The 8,845-nt window shown below is 38.2% G+C and overlaps 1 pseudogene; it reads left to right on the forward strand.

Annotated features, from left to right (window-relative positions):
• Window positions 1-8,845, forward strand: part of LOC107553917 (G-protein coupled receptor 98-like) — a 68,441-nt pseudogene that overhangs the window by 42,569 nt on the left and 17,027 nt on the right.

Genomic DNA, 8,845 nt, shown 5'->3' on the forward strand with positions numbered 1-8,845 from the left:
GTGCTGGTCGCTGAGGAAATACATCAACTTCGCACTGTGGATCGGCTTTCGCCGTGGACGAAGTGGAGTCCACGTCATGTGGTTGCCGCAAGCCCGCCGGACGCTCCTTCGTCGAATCCGCCGGCCGCACCATTGTCAAGCCCACCCGACTCTGCTCACTCTAGGCCACGGCTCACTCGAGGCCGCCGCGTGTGATGCTGTGTTTCGTTGTGAAAGCGAAACTACTTTGTTTGGTCTTCCAAAAGAGGACACGACTAGAAATCAGTGGTTAAGTTGTATTTACAACATTGTTCCAGAACAGTTTAACCCAAATATTCAGATGTGTGCAGCACATTTTATGGAGGACTGCTTCCTGATCCTGGTAGAGTAGACTACAATGCCGGCTGTTCTGACTCACAGACTGCAAGTACGTTTTTTATATTTAAAGAATTTGCCACTGACGATTCAAACGCAAGGTTTTTGGGCAGGGTAGAGTAGCACTTGTTGTTTGTTTGTCGTAAAAAGACAGTATAAGTCATTATAATTCGTAATTATGTCCCTACTGTATGCAACAAATGTTTTTGTCTCGTCAGGACAGGGCATCACAGTATGGTAAGGGGCGTAACATTTCCGTCACACGCTTGAGGTATTCGGCCAATCACAACGCACTGGATAGCTGGCCAATCAGAGCACACCTTGCTTTTCAGACCGATGAGCTTTGTAAAAATCGATGCGTTTCAGAAACAATAATGTACAGTATGTGGAAAATAATGTGTTTTTTTTTACCTTAAACCGCATAAACACATTTAATTTCACAAAATAATGTTCTTTTTAGCAGCAGCATATGACCCCTTTAATGTAATTGTTGATGAATGTTTTAAGACTTCAAGGCCTGGTTTCACAAACAGGGCTTAGACTAAGCCAGAATTAGGCCATAGTTCAATTAGGACATTTAAGTCATTTTTATAAACGTGCCTTAGAAAAAAACATTACTGGTGTGCATTTTGAGACAAAATAAAGGCACTGATATATTTTAAGATCAGTCAGAGCAGGTTTCTTTCAGTTGAAACCGCTCAGACTTAGATTTTAGTCTGGCATTAGGCTTAAGCCTTGTCTGTGAAACCGGGGGCAAGAGTTTCAGCTGGTCGTGGGAGCTGCATTTGAGACAGGGAATGTCCATTCAGCGTAAATCAATAAGTGGGAAAGTGACGCTCATGGTCTGACTGACGTCAAGATGTCTGGGAGAGCACAACAATGCCTGTGAGAAAGTCGAGCAAAAGGAAGCAAATCTCTGGACTTCTCAAAACTCCCCTCTGCCCTCTTCCTGCTGTGTTTTAGGTGTGTGTGTGTGTGTTTGCTACTTCTTACAAACACTGAAATACACACAAAATTATAAATACATACATACTTGCACTGCTTAGTGACTCTAAACCGTTTGATGGTCCCACGATGCAATCAGATTACAAAAGAAGGCAAAAGGGGGTGTTCGAGAGGCCAGAGTTCTCCCCCTCTAATTAAATTGTACCGTGTCTGTTAATTTGCTCGAATGACAAGAAAGGACATGCTTATTCAGACCAACAGTGCACCTCTTTCACAAAGTCTGCTTCAAACTGGACTGAGGTCTATACCCAAACTCATGGAGAACAAGGCAAATTGGGTGCGTGCAGCGTTTCATTTGCTAAGGGTTGAGGCCTCTTTCCACAGAGACACACGGCTGCTGGGTAATTACTACTAAACTTTGGTGCATAATCAACACATCCTATGCCATTTGTGTTGTGGATATGAATGATACTTCAAATATAAAACGTTGACTTTTCTACACAATTAGACTCGCAGCGTTACCTTTGCAACCTTAAGACAGGTGAAAAATCACATTAAAGGGCCCAATGTCACAGAGACTTGGGGGGGAAAAAGAACACCCTGGCAACCTCATAGCAACATGCTTAAAACCACTCACAAAAGCTGAGCTGCCACAGCACCCTAGGTTAAAGGTTAAAAAAAGATAAATCCTGGTTCTACAAAACAAACTACATTTTTAGCTTACAGAAATTTGTCTAGATGTAGTAAAAATAAGGTACACTATTGTTCAAAAGTTTGGGGGTCTAATTTATAATGTTACAGAAGATTTATATTTCAACTGAATGCTGTTCTTTTGAACTTTCTATTGATAAAAGAATCCTGGAAAGTATTTATTATGGTTTCCATTAAAATATTAAGCAGCAACATTTTTTTCAACGTTGATATGAAGATTCTTGAGCACCAGATCAGCATATTTTAATGATTTCTGTAGGATCGTGTGACACTGAAAACTGGAGTAATGGCTCTAAATTCAGCTTTGCCATCACAAGAATAAATTACATTTTAAGTTATATTCAAATAGAAAACAGTTGTAGTAATTGTAGTAATATTTTACAGTATTGCTGTTTTTAAAGTGTTTTTGATCAAACAAATTCATTTATAGACTTCTTTCACCAAAAAAAAAAAACTTTACCAATTCCAACCTTTTAAACGGTAGAGTGTAGCATGACCCATTAACTATTACTGTGTCTTTGGACTACAGGTTATCTACAGGTTTCTACATTAAGACTGCACTTTGGATAAAAACAATTTATTCCTCATGCTTTAAGCAGTTTTATTATGATTTAAGAGTACATGTGAGACCAGCATTGTATTGAAATTCCTCTTTTTCCTTTTTTAGCTTCTTCTCCACAAACTTCTGCAGTTAATTCAGTGCAAACCAGTGCCCTATAGGACTTTGCTGATCATTTCTTTTCATTTCATTGGTATTGTACTTACACAGAACCAAAGCCTAAAAACGAATTTTACCTAAAACTTTAAAACCATTATTTTGCTCTCTTGCCAGCACTGCTGTTTCCTTCAGGACCTTCAAACCTAGTTATTTCCGACTACTGATTGTGCCTATGTGAGTTATCATTTAGTTTTATTGGTGATCTTAACACTAACACAGTTTTGCTCTTATGGCACTTTTGTCTGCTTTCCATGTTGTTTTTCCTGAGAGCATTTGTTTGAGAGCAAATACTGCATGTTTTGAGATGTCATCATCTGGTGCATATTTTGATTAGTATGTGTGCTTAGACTATGTCCTCCTGGAAACTTGGCCAATGGCTCTTTTTTTCCCCCAGCACTTGGATAAGCTACCCAGTGATGACCCCAAATGATCAGGCCTTGAACAACTTATTTACTACCAAAAAAGCACTGTTAACGGAGGCAGAGAGTTGGCCTGACCTTTAGCACAGTTCTCAACAGCATTCATACAGATAGCAGACCAATGAAGCCTTTTTGGCCCACCACTTACAGAAATATATAACAAATTATGTTTATCAGTCATTCACATTATATAGTCTACCATAGTCTGATACTATTACTGTACTATGTACTTACTGTTACTGTACTACTTTTTAGAGAAATGGAAAGTATTGCAGGATATTAAAAGTGTCACATTCATATGTGAGCACAATAAATTATTGCTGTTATTGTTGTGGCTGCTTTTTGCTACGCAGAATCGTCCAGTTTTCTACTTACTGTGGCTAATTAGCATTTTCTCTTCTACCAGTTTTATTTATTGTTTATAGGCTTCACTTCATCATTAGTGTTTAAGTCCTGCCCTTCAAACTGGCTCTTAATGCAGTCCAGATTTGGCGGGCGACCAGGGCAGTCCTATCAGTGCAGGTCAGTCATCACAGTTCCTGGATAACCTCTGGACTCTAGGAGCCTGACTGCTCTATTTTTGGATACCTGGGAAGCACATATAGTTCATTTGGCCTGAACTTTGGAGTGTGAGACAGGGCAACGCTTGACATGATGAGCTGCCTTTTTGTTTGTTTGTTGACTGGAAAGAAGGAGGGTTAGCTCTGGCACAGCTAGTCACTCGTGCCTGTGTGAAAATGCATTGTAACGCTTTCTAGCATGCACAGCTATTAATTTAGAAGCTCAATTTGAGAATGACTTGTTCAGCCTGGAGGGATCAACATGCATGATGTGCTACATCCAAACTGGAAGTTGACCGGTCTAGTTTAGCATTTCCACACAGCAAAAAATTGTGTACACAATACAAGGACAGAACCCAGAGCACTGAAAGCAACAGCCAAAGGCCATTGTGCATGTTCCAGAATAGATAGAGGGACCAGGCTTCTGTCAGATTTCCAAGAAGCTTCAGGATATACCATCAGATAAGTGAGGAAGGAAACCATCAACAGCCATTTCATTAAACTTCAGGCCTGTTTTAGGTTCTTTTGTTAGTGTTCTTTGACTGCGTGACTGTGTGCAGTCTGCATGGTGATGTGGCCAAAACAAACTGTCAGCACTCTTTATCCTTATGATAAACGGTCTAATTATGAATGTTTACTCATAGTTATCAATGCTGGAACTGTAAACCACTGGTCTTCCTAGAATTTGTGTTGCTGTATTGTGGCTGTAGGGGTCACTATAGCTCCATTCTCAAACCAAAATGATCTATAGTATAAGAAAACATGGTAATACGTTCCCCCCACTTAACCCCGGAGTCACGTATCATATGTGTAATCTAATATAAATGCATGTAAATGTGCATTAAGGGCTCCATTTTTCACATAAAAGTAAATTAAATAGGATATGCGCAAGCAAAAGCTGGAAAAGCAACCTCAGTGACAACCGCACACAAATCACATTGTAAAATGGTTAAGATATGATGAAGGGCCTTCTGTTGTTGAGCACCAGATGATATTGTGACAGCACAGAGCTGCAAATGTAGCTTTTTTCATGACATGAATTGGATTTAATATTTAATGTTTTTGTGGAAACTGTGATTCTTCTTTTCATTATTCTTTGAATAGAAAGTTAAAAAAATTGAATTTATTTGAAATAGAAATCTTTTGTAACGTTATAAATGCCTCTACTGCTACTTTTAATTAATTTAATGCATCCTTGTATGCATATATAAAAATGCATATACTGACCCATTTGAACATTTGAAAGGTAATATAATACTGTATGTATGTATGTGTGTCTGTATATATATATATATATATATATATATATATATATATGATGTGTGTGTGTGTGCTGTGTCTGTCTGCTTGTCAAGTCACTGTTTGTCTCAAGGTGAGTTACAAAGCCATTAAATCTGCCATTTAAAAGTGCTTCTCAATGAATCTCCCAGTTGGAGATTAAAGAGAGCATTATGAAATCATTAATTAATGTCCTGCTTTCTAACTTTTACAGAGTTACTTTCAATCGATATTAATTTTTTTTATGATGTCAATCATCAAACTTTTTTCTTTCCCTTTTCATTTTTTCAGCCATTATTTTTATTCTGAAGGTCTGTTTATGACTGTGTTCCCATGGTCACTAATATTTTGACTGGATGGCGTGTCCGCTTTGACCCGAAATATATATATATATATATATATATATATATGATGTGTGTGTGTGTGCTGTGTCTGTCTGCTTGTCAAGTCACTGTTTGTCTCAAGGTGAGTTACAAAGCCATTAAATCTGCCATTTAAAAGTGCTTCTCAATGAATCTCCCAGTTGGAGATTAAAGAGAGCATTATGAAATCATTAATTAATGTCCTGCTTTCTAACTTTTACAGAGTTACTTTCAATCGATATTAATTTTTTTTATGATGTCAATCATCAAACTTTTTTCTTTCCCTTTTCATTTTTTCAGCCATTATTTTTATTCTGAAGGTCTGTTTATGACTGTGTTCCCATGGTCACTAATATTTTGACTGGATGGCGTGTCCGCTTTGACCCGAAACGTGTCAGCGTGATAGCCAACCAACAGGCCGGCTCTTCTGTTTGCTGCAGTCTGGCATGAGATGAACGATAGCATGTGTTTTGAAGAGGAGAGAGGTAGCGTATCAGATAGCTAGGAGATTTGTGACAACAGCAACACACAGTGTCTGTGAGTTTAGAAGTGAGGGACTAAAGCTTGTTTGGTTTTATCACACTCAGACACTTTAAGGAGTTTTTCCAAGAACGATAAAGCAGACTTTGAAGTCACTGCTGCTATGTTATTCAGCTAAAGCTGGCTTGAAGAGGGTGATTGAAGTTCCTGTCACCACTTTTCAAAGTCATTTAAACATGTAGGCCTTTTGTAACCTATCAGTGATGTATTATTATTGCTTGTAGCATGTCTTCATTAAATATACAAGTGGGGCCAAGAGATATTAGGACTGATAAGGCACCTTTAAAATGTCTGAAATTCATTGAATTAAATACAAATTATCAAACCATATAGCATCTGTAAACTATTGTTTGTTATGCTAGTGCTTTTCTAAAAACTACATTTGACATTTTCTCTGTTCTGTTTGTCATAGTAGCAGTGTTGTGCAAATTCAAATTTGATTTTTATGCCATTCTTTGATTTAGAAAAGGTTCGCAACTGACTGTGTATGCCATCAAAAACAATAGACTTCCTTGTCCCTGCTTAAAGCAAGCCTGCATAAGGGGTTGAAATGGAATCACGAACAAAAGAAAACATTGTCAAGGGTATAATAGTGTCCCACTGAACGTGAGTGGTCAGTGTGTATGTGCATTTGTTAGTGTGAGCGCTGATAGAGTGTTTGTAAGTCAAACATCTAGTGGGAGTTATGTGTGTCATAACAAAATAACGTTGCATAAACATGAGCACTGGATTAACTGGACCAAATGTTGATTGCAATAACGTATAATGTTGTGAATGCTTAAGATCATTTGACTTTATTTGTCTTTTTCAGTAAACACAAATGTTTAACGAGCTTAACATTCCTAATTAGAATGTTTTAACTAATGTTTTCTCAGTCATAACTCTTCCTTTAAGTTCAACGAGAATCTGAGATCAAAAATTGCTGAAATCATTAAACATTTAAAAGGACTTTTTCATCATCTCACATAAACAACTTTTCTTTTTCAAGGTCTCAACAAGTTTCCGTCTGAAACCAGATTGTGAAAATTAATTTAGAAGGATGTAGAAGATAAAGACTTCCTTATGAACAGCCACCCGCACATCTAATATTCTCAATATTTCTTTGTCTTACACACGTGCATGTGAGTCACGTAGCAGGTGTGGCCTTCCCACACTGACCCACTAACTATGTCCCACAGCCATTAGCGTACATCACCTTTTCTTGAGGCGTTCCACCATGATACAGTGCATATTCACGTAGTGCATGCCTGAGGCACACTCCCACAACTTTTTTGACTGATGAAAGTCTGTGCAAAAAAAAATTCCCGTCAGACCTGACAGTTTGGGGAAAGCCCTGTCATGAGCAATTAGGGATCTTGCCGGATGAGAATGAAATCAGAAAGAAGAAATTATAGCAGAGATGAAGGTGGATGCTTGTGAGATATTTGTGCCTTTGGCTCCCGCTGAACAAAAGTAGCTGAGGAAACACCCACGATGCTGCTGAGTCTGGAACCAGCTAGTTCAGACCGGTAGCTGTTAGAGGAGGGGGGCGGGATAGGAAGTGGGGGGAGAAATTGAAAGAAAAAGGGCAGTTGAGAACCAGAATGGTGTTATGAATGACACATTGAAGATTCGGACCGTCTGGTTGACGTGACTCATCTCTCACGCTCCACTGGTGATGTAATCTTTTTGGCCAGGGCTATTATTAGCGTCCTGTGCCAAGTCAACATCAGCAGCAGATCACTGTGAGGAGCATATTGACCCTCTGAGATGTTCTTTGTTGATTATTCAAATTGCCACAATCTCTTTTTTCTGGATATCTAGATAGGGGAAATAGTGTCCTTCTAATTTCTAAAAAATTCAACAAAGAAAGAGAGAGAATGTTAAAAAGAAAAATGAAAATGAAAAATATGTTTTAAAAGAGGTGTGTGTGTGTGTGTGTGTGTGTGTGTGTGTCTTTTCATCTATCTAATTTTTATGCATTTATTTATTTATTCCAATTCACACTCTCACAGAAAATACTGTGTGTGTATGTTGTACAGTGAAAAACAAAAAGCAACTACATACAGTACATTGTAATTGCCATTTTTTTGCCAACTGTCCTTTGATATGTTTTTTTATATAATATTTAATCAGAGCCATATTTTTCTGGCACATGAACAAACACTTTCTGAATGAATTAAATTATTTAGGATGACAGTTGACAGCATTAACTTGATCAAATATATTTCACCCTAATAATTGTTCAAAACATTTAAATTTATAATATTTTGGGTTACACTTTATTTTGATAGTCCACTTTAGACATTCTACTAACTGTAAGTAACTTTGCAGCTACATGTCAACTAATGGTGAGTTCACACTGCATGATTTTCAAACTCGTCGGATCGCCGTTGTTTTCACACTGCGTGACTATCTGGGGTAGCATTCAGTCTCTGCTGTGTTCACACTGCACGATAGATCGGCGACAGGGGGTTTCACATTGCATGACTTCACAATAGGAAGAATCGCTGACAACTCTGTCTGGTCCGCAAACTACGTTTCACGACAAAACACACGCGAGAAGTGATAAGGAAATAACGCGAGAACCCTCGTGCGTCAGACCAGAGTTCTCGAGCGAGACTGGAATTATATAAAAAAAAAATAATATATATATATATATATATATATATATATAGCCCGCAAATTGTCTGTGAGCTGATTTCCAGCTACAAGGAGAAAAAGAAAAACAGATTATGCAGGAGGGAGATGCAGGGACCCGGGTTTGGGTGTTCTGCAAAGAGAGTTGGCGGTAAATCATTTTGCAGTAACTGTTATGCTGATGTTGTTGCTGGTCAAGCAAATGTTTGTGCTTGTTTCTGTATGATATAATTGTTCATATATCTATTAAAATACTGATATTCTGATCTATAACTCCTCCCCGAACTTCCCTCTGCCCTGTATCTTGGTCTCTCATTGGCTGTAGGTCATCGCCGATGT

This window comes from Sinocyclocheilus grahami, unplaced genomic scaffold (assembly GCF_001515645.1).
Source record: "Sinocyclocheilus grahami isolate Dianchi unplaced genomic scaffold, SAMN03320097.WGS_v1.1 scaffold486.1, whole genome shotgun sequence".
NCBI classification, from domain to species: domain Eukaryota; kingdom Metazoa; phylum Chordata; class Actinopteri; order Cypriniformes; family Cyprinidae; genus Sinocyclocheilus; species Sinocyclocheilus grahami.